The sequence below is a fragment of the Arachis ipaensis genome, chromosome B1 (genome assembly GCF_059453495.1).
Source record: "Arachis ipaensis isolate K30076 ecotype BB chromosome B1, ASM5945349v1, whole genome shotgun sequence".
Taxonomy (NCBI): domain Eukaryota; kingdom Viridiplantae; phylum Streptophyta; class Magnoliopsida; order Fabales; family Fabaceae; genus Arachis; species Arachis ipaensis.
Genome location: NC_142436.1, coordinates 101,197,877 through 101,205,746, shown reverse-complemented (window position 1 = coordinate 101,205,746; position 7,870 = coordinate 101,197,877). Strand labels below are relative to the sequence as shown.

The 7,870-nt window shown below is 39.3% G+C and overlaps 1 non-coding gene across 1 annotated transcript; it reads right to left on the bottom strand.

The window, feature by feature from the left end:
- Positions 1-7,493: 7,493 nt before the first annotated feature.
- On the bottom strand, positions 7,494-7,601 carry LOC148577669 (small nucleolar RNA R71). Its single transcript, XR_015903600.1, has one exon. It is a non-coding gene; the product is annotated as a small nucleolar RNA R71 (small nucleolar RNA).
- Positions 7,602-7,870: the final 269 nt, after the last annotated feature.

Genomic DNA, 7,870 nt, shown 5'->3' with positions numbered 1-7,870 from the left:
ATGCAAAGAAAGTAGATGAAGAACAATTAACAGAAATTAAATTCAATAAGCAGTAGAAGAAACAGAGAGATCTTCGGATGAGATTGAAACAGAATTCCTTCAATTCTCCAACCCAAGATCCAAGACAATTGCAATTGAAATTGAAAGCAATAAAACTAAGAGGAAGAGAGTGGAATTCTCCTTCCCCGAAACTAAGAAATTAAAGATCACTCAATATCCAAAGCTCTCCGAAAACTATTATGAAAACTCAAAAGGAAAGCTCCCTTAAGAACTTGAATTCTATCCTATTTATACACTTTCTTCAAATGATCTTCAAGCCTTGAGTTGGGCCTTTGCTCTTGGTGGAGCTGGGTTGAGAGAGGCCTTGGTTGATTGCTCTTGGAGTTTGGAGAGGAACCAAAGTGAACCAAGTGAACCGGGTTGGAGTTTTGCAAAAGTTTGAGTAAAAGTTTGAGTAAAAGTTTGAGGCAAACTTTTGGTCCAACTTTTCATATCAGCCCCCATGTTTTGCTGATACCCACGTTGGTGCAAAAGTTAAGGGTCTAACTTTTGCTCCAATGTTGGCCTTCCTTAGTGCACTTATGGCGCCAACGTTAGCCCAAAAGTTAGGGGCTAACGTTGGCGCAAACTTTTGCTCCCCCTTTGTGTTTTTCATGTGCCAACGTTAGCCCAAAAGTTAGAGGCTAACGTTGGCGCAAACTTTTGGTGGCCAGGGGGTGTTTTTCTCATGCCAACGTTAGCCACAAAGTTAGGGGCTAACGTTGGTGCAAACTTTTGGTGCCCAGGGAGTGTTTTTCTCATGCCAACGTTAGCCACAAAGTTAGGGGCTAACGTTGGCGCAAACTTTTGGTGCCCAGGGAGTGTTTTTCTCATGCCAACGTTAGCCACAAAGTTAGGGGCTAACGTTGGCGCGAACTTTTGGTGCCCACGGAGTAACTTTCATGTGCCAACGTTAGCCCAAAAGTTAGGGGCTAACGTTGGGGCTAACTTTTCACCCAAAAGTTTGTGCAAAAGTTTGAGGCTAACTTTTGGTCCAGCTTTTTGCTTCCTGGTTCATTTTCACTTATTCCATTGTCCTCTCTTTACTCCTAGCCATTCCTTCTTGCTTCAACCTTTCTCCAAGCTTTCTTCACCTATCATTAATCAACCAAACACATCAAAGCTATGCATAAAATCATGATATATTCATTTTATCATAATATGTGACAATTATAGCCTAAAACCTCATGAAATAGCATGAATTCATACATGGTTGATTCAATCAAAGGAAGCATGAAAATCTACCCAAATTTGCTTACTTGTAGCTCAAGAAAGTGCACAATTCAAGTGAAAACAAAAGAAAAAGACTAGTGAAACTAGGCTAAGATGACTTGTCATCACAACACCAAATTAGGTGTTAAAGCACCCCTAAGGATTTACTTGCTCAAGCCTCTTTCTTTGACACAACTCAACCACAAGCATTTTACTAGGCTAACAACTCTTTGAGTCATTGTTTCTTCTTTCTTTTCTGCCTAGTAATTGATGCTCAGAGCCTTGGGCCATATTCTTTTTGTCTTTGTATTTTCTTTTCTTTCTTTTGTTTTGTTTGCTGCTTCTTGGATCAATAAATTTTTGAGAATCTCCACAATACTTCTTTGAACTTCATGTCCTGCCTAAGAGCTCCCATGCAAGTTTTCACAAGCATGCAACCTCAATACATAATCATACAACTAGAACCACCACTTCTTCTAATCTTTTGCTTTCCTCAAAATTGTTTGATTCCTCAATCCTTCTTTTCAAAGAACTTTCATGTGATGCATTTTTTAACATTGAGTGCAAACAAGTTTTGAAGAGAAAAATGTTGTGAATGATCAAGCATCTTGCTTATTGAATTTCAGAAAAGAAAAAAAAAACTATACTGAACAGACAGATAATCAGGGAAACAAAACCACTCTCAATTATAGCAGTGTTCAATGCAAGATAATCACTTAACAATACAACCTTTTGGAGTTCGCTTGCTTTACTCCTCATCGTCATCATCACTGATCCACACATTCCTCTTTCATCTCTTTGGTTGATGATGTTTAATCCTTCCAAAAGTTTGTATGGTATCCTACAGTGATATTGAAAGTTGCTTGTTCCCCAAGCACTTGAAAAATGGTTAGCATGCATGATTTATTTGTGGGCTTTTGTACTTACTTTGGTGTGGGAACACCAAACTTAGTACCCTGCCAATGGTTCTTGTTCATCAGACTAACCAGATGTGAAACTCTTTTTCTTTTTCAAAAGTAACAAAACTGAAAACTAAAGAATAGCAAAATAATTAACTAGTTTATATAACTGCTTGAAACTAGCATTATGCAGAAGGTGAGAATATGTTTTTAAATGAGATTTTGGTGGAACACCAAACTTAGAATCCTTCATTCTCCTTTATATTGTTTTGGTGTGCAACACTAAACTTAACTTCTTGCAATATAGAAAAAACTAATTAACCTTTTTATTAAAATTGCTATGAAAAGAAAACTACCTCAGGTTGGGTTGCCTCCCAACAAGCGCTCTTTTATTGTCACTAGCTTGACATCCTTCATCCTCTGATCAGGGAAGTTAAGGCTTCTGTTGCCTTTGGGTTCCTCCTTTCACCGTAGCCTTCTCACTTCTTTCCATGACTCCCTTCTCTTTTAACCCAGCATCCTTTTCATGGCTCTTTGGGTTCAGAGTCCCCTTCTTCTCACCCAATTCAGCAAGGCTTTGAACCAGTTGTTCCATCTGCCTTTCAATTCTTTTGAGATAGGCCTCTTGGTTTTTCCTTATATCCTCCTGCTCTATTATTGTCATTTCTTGAACTTTCATAAACCTTTCCATCATCATTTCTAGAACATAGAGTTTTTGGAAGTTTAGGATTGGTTGTGGCTGTGTCAGCTGTGGTGGTTGATGTAAGTCATTTTGGGTGGGTGGTGAGGTAGGACGGGGTTGGAGGTGTGTATATTGGGGTGGTGTGTAGTGATTTTTGTTGGTATGGTGGTGTTTTTGTAGGTTTGGGAAGTTGGGGTTGTTATAGTTGAAGTCCCTTTGTTCCTGATGCTGAGATTCCCTCATTCTTAGATAAGAATGTGGTTTCCATGGTGGAAATTGTGCATTCACTGTGGCAGAATGTAGAGAATCAATTTGTCTAGCTATTGATTCCAATTGCTGCTGAGTTTGCTGGTATAGCTGTTTATTTTGATTCATGATTGCTCTCACTCCTTCAAGATTCATTACTTCCTTTTCTGAAATTGCATTCCGTGGTGTCTCAAATGAGTGTTGGTTATTGGCTCTTTTGTCATTGAACTCTGCAGTTCCTTGGATGGTTGCTGTTGCCTTGAGTAGGCCATCTGAGAAGTAATCTACTGCTCTTATTGTTTCTGAGGTTAATCCTTCATAGGACACTTGAAACTCCACTTTGTCACTTGCTTTCTTGTATCTTTCCCATGCTTTGAACAATGGTTCTTCCCCTCCTTGGGTGAATGGGTGTACTCCCTCTTTCATCTTGATGTTTTGTTGGGACGAGGAGAATTTGGCTAGAAACTTGGCAACCAAATCATCCCAACTAGTGATACTTCCTTGGGGAAATATTTCAAGCCATTGTGCCGCTTCATCCTTCAGTGAGAAGGGAAATAACAAGAGCTTATAGGTATCATGATTTACACTATCGAGATTGACAGCACCACAAGTTCTCAGGAAATTGGATAAGTGCTGTTTAGGATTCTCCAATGAAGTTCCACCATAGGAACAATTGTTCTCGATTAGTGTAATGAGTTGCGGCTTCATGTTGTGGTGTTCTTCTTTTTCAGAAACTCCTTCTTCAATGATATCCTTCCCTTTGGCCGCTCTTCTTTCCTGTGACATATAAATCAACAACGGAACACACAGTGATTCTCTTGAAAATTAAGTGTAGTCAGTTGAGACAAAACTTCAAACAGTTAGTGGGTTAGTCAAAAATTAAAGAAACAGGAAATAAAAATGCTAGATCTAGATCACCACCTCACTTAATCATTGTCAATCTAATCAATCCCCGGCAACGGCGCCAAAAACTTGATGGGATATTTTCGCGGAGAAACAAATTTCTCCAAAACACCCAAAACTAACCGGCAAGTGCACCGGGTTGCATCAAGTAATAATAACTCACGGGAGTGAGGTCGATCCCACAGGGATTGAAGGATTGAGCAATTTTAGTTTAGTGGTTGATTTAGTCAAGCGAATCAAGATTTGGTTGAGTGATTTGTGATTTGCAGAATTTAAATTGCATGGAAAGTAAAGGGAATGGGTAATTGACATGAAATTAAAGAGAACAGGAATTTAAATGCTGAATCTTAAAGAACAAGAAATTAAATGACAGAAACTTAGAACGCAAGAAATGTAAATTGCAGAATCTTAAAGTGCAAGAAATGTAAATAGCTTGAATTGTAAAGGGAATTGGGAGTTGGATTTGCAGAAATTAAACGAGGAAAAGTAAATTGCAACCAACAGAGAAGTAAAAGAACACTTGGATTGAACCGGATCTAAAAACAGAATTGTAAATAAGCATGAAAACAGTAAACAGGGAATGGGAAATGGGGAATCTGGATCTCAGGACCCAAGAGACTAGATAACCAAGTCTAGATCTCAATGCCTTCCTAGATCCAACAAGAACAATTGCAAAGAAAGTAGATGAAGAACAATTAACAGAAATTAAATTCAATAAGCAGTAGAAGAAACAGAGAGATCTTCGGATGAGATTGAAACAGAATTCCTTCAATTCTCCAACCCAAGATCCAAGACAATTGCAATTGAAATTGAAAGCAATAAAACTAAGAGGAAGAGAGTGGAATTCTCCTTCCCCGAAACTAAGAAATTAAAGATCACTCAATATCCAAAGCTCTCCGAAAACTATTATGAAAACTCAAAAGGAAAGCTCCCTTAAGAACTTGAATTCTATCCTATTTATACACTTTCTTCAAATGATCTTCAAGCCTTAAGTTGGGCCTTTGCTCTTGGTGGAGTTGGGTTGAGAGAGGCCTTGGTTGATTGCTCTTGGAGTTTGGAGAGGAACCAAAGTGAACCAAGTGAACCCGGTTGGAGTTTTGCAAAAGTTTGAGTAAAAGTTTGAGTAAAAGTTTGAGGCAAACTTTTGGTCCAACTTTTCATATCAGCCCCCATGTTTTGCTGATACCCACGTTGGTGCAAAAGTTAGGGGTCTAACTTTTGCTCCAACGTTGGCCTTCCTTAGTGCACTTATGGCGCCAACGTTAGCCCAAAAGTTAGGGGCTAACGTTGGCGCAAACTTTTGCTCCCCCTTTGTGTTTTTCATGTGCCAACGTTAGCCCAAAAGTTAGAGGCTAACGTTGGCGCAAACTTTTGGTGGCCAGGGGGTGTTTTTCTCATGCCAACGTTAGCCACAAAGTTAGGGGCTAACGTTGGTGCAAACTTTTGGTGCCCAGGGAGGGTTTTTCTCATGCCAACGTTAGCCACAAAGTTAGGGGCTAACGTTGGCGCAAACTTTTGGTGCCCAGGGAGTGTTTTTCTCATGCCAACGTTAGCCACAAAGTTAGGGGCTAACGTTGGCGCAAACTTTTGGTGCCCAGGGAGTAACTTTCATGTGCCAACGTTAGCCCAAAAGTTAGGGGCTAACGTTGGGGCTAACTTTTCACCCAAAAGTTTGTGCAAAAGTTTGAGGCTAACTTTTGGTCCAGCTTTTTGCTTCCTGGTTCATTTTCACTTATTCCATTGTCCTCTCTTTACTCCTAGCCATTCCTTCTTGCTTCAACCTTTCTCCAAGCTTTCTTCACCTATCATTAATCAACCAAACACATCAAAGCTATGCTTAAAATCATGAGATATTCATTTTATCATAATATGTGACAATTATAGCCTAAAACCTCATGAAATAGCATGAATTCATACATGGTTGATTCAATCAAAGGAAGCATGAAAATCTACCCAAATTAGTTTACTTGTAGCTCAAGAAAGTGCACAATTCAAGTGAAAACAAAAGAAAAAGACTAGTGAAACTAGGCTAAGATGACTTGTCATCAGCTATCATAAGTAGGATCATAGTGCTCTTGGATTGATGGATATGGTCATAGTGTATATGAAGGTGGTGGTTCTTGGGAGTAATTGGGTTGGAATTGGGGTGGCTCTATGTATGGTTCATACGGTTCATAGGGTGGTTGGTATGGTGGATATGGATTAGGGTTATATGGAGGTGAATGGTGTAAAGGGGCTTGTGAGTATGGTAGTTCAAAGGTATGTTGGGGAGGTGGTTCAAAGGTATGTTGGGGAGGTGGTTCAAAAGCATATGGTGGGGCTTGTTGGTAACTACAAGGGGGTCCACCATATGCATCATCTTGGTACGCTCCCTGGAATGGCTCTTGACCATAGTAATTTGGTGGAGGTGGTTTGTCACGAAAGGGTCCACCATAACTATTGTCTTGGTATGCATCACAGAATGGTTGTTGGTTATAGCGCATTGGAGGGGGTTGTTGCCAAGAGGGTTAATCAAATCTTTGTGGCTCCTCCCATCTTTGATTCTTCCAACCTTGATGCCTGTTCTCATTATAGCTTCCATTCCTTACAACAACATTCGAATCAGACTTAAAGCCAGAGGGGTGAGAATTCATAGTAACAAAAGAAATAAAAACTAATAAAAATTAATGAAAATAAAATCCTAAAACTAGAAACACTAACAAAGAAATGAAAAGGCAAATATTTACAATAACCAATAATAAGGCACACGTTTGCAATTCCCCGGCAACGGCGCCATTTTTTGACGATCCGGATTTTCTATCGGTAAAGAATTTCTGCAGAACCACGCATGCACGTCACTTATCTTTAGGGAAACTATAGAAATTTATATATCATTTCAAAGCCCCGGATGTTAGCTTTCCAACACAACTGGAACTGCCTCATTTGGACCTTTGTAGCTCAAGTTATGACCGTTTAAGTACGAAGAGGTCAGGGCTGAAAGCTTTGCATGCAGTTTCTTCAATTTCTTTTATTCCTTCCACTTTTGCATGTTTCCTTTCCATCCTCTAAGCCATTCCTGCCCTATGATAAGCGGATAATTTATACACTTTTTGGCATTATTTTTACATAGTTTTTAGTATGATTTAGCTACTTTTAAGTCTATTTTTATTAGTTTTTAAATAAAAATCACATTTCTGGACTTTACTATGAGTTTGTGTTTCTCAATCCCTGCCATTGGAGCAAACAATTTTGAGCTAAAGCCTTAATTAGTTTCTCTGATGCAACAGAATTGCAAGTTTCATGGACTTCCATCAGAAGATCCTTTTCAGTTCTTAACTGAATTCTTGCAAATCTGTAATACTATTAAGACCAATGGGGTTGATCCTGAGGTCTATAGGCTTATGCTTTTCCCGTTTGCTGTAAGAGACAGAGCTAGAATATGGTTGGACTCTCAACCTAAAGATAGCCTGAACTCTTGGGATAAGCTGGTCACGGCTTTCTTAGCCAAGTTCTTTTCACCTCAAAAGCTTAGCAAGCTTAGAGTGGATGTTCAAACCTTCAAACATAAAGAAGGTGAATCCCTCTATGAAGCTTGGGAGAGATACAAGCAGCTGACCAAAAAGTGTCCTTCTGACATGCTTTCAGAATGGACCATCCTGGATATATTCTATGATGGTCTGTCTGAATTATCAAAGATGTCATTGGACCATTCTGCAGGTGGATCCATTCATCTAAAGAAAATGGCTGCAGAAGCTCAGGAACTCATTGACATGGTTGCAAATAACTATTTCATGTACACTTCTGAAAGGAATCCTGTGAGTAATGGGATGCCTTAGAGGAAGGGAGTTCTTGAAATTGATACTCTGAATGCCATATTGGCTCAGAACAAAATATTGACTCAGCAAGTCAA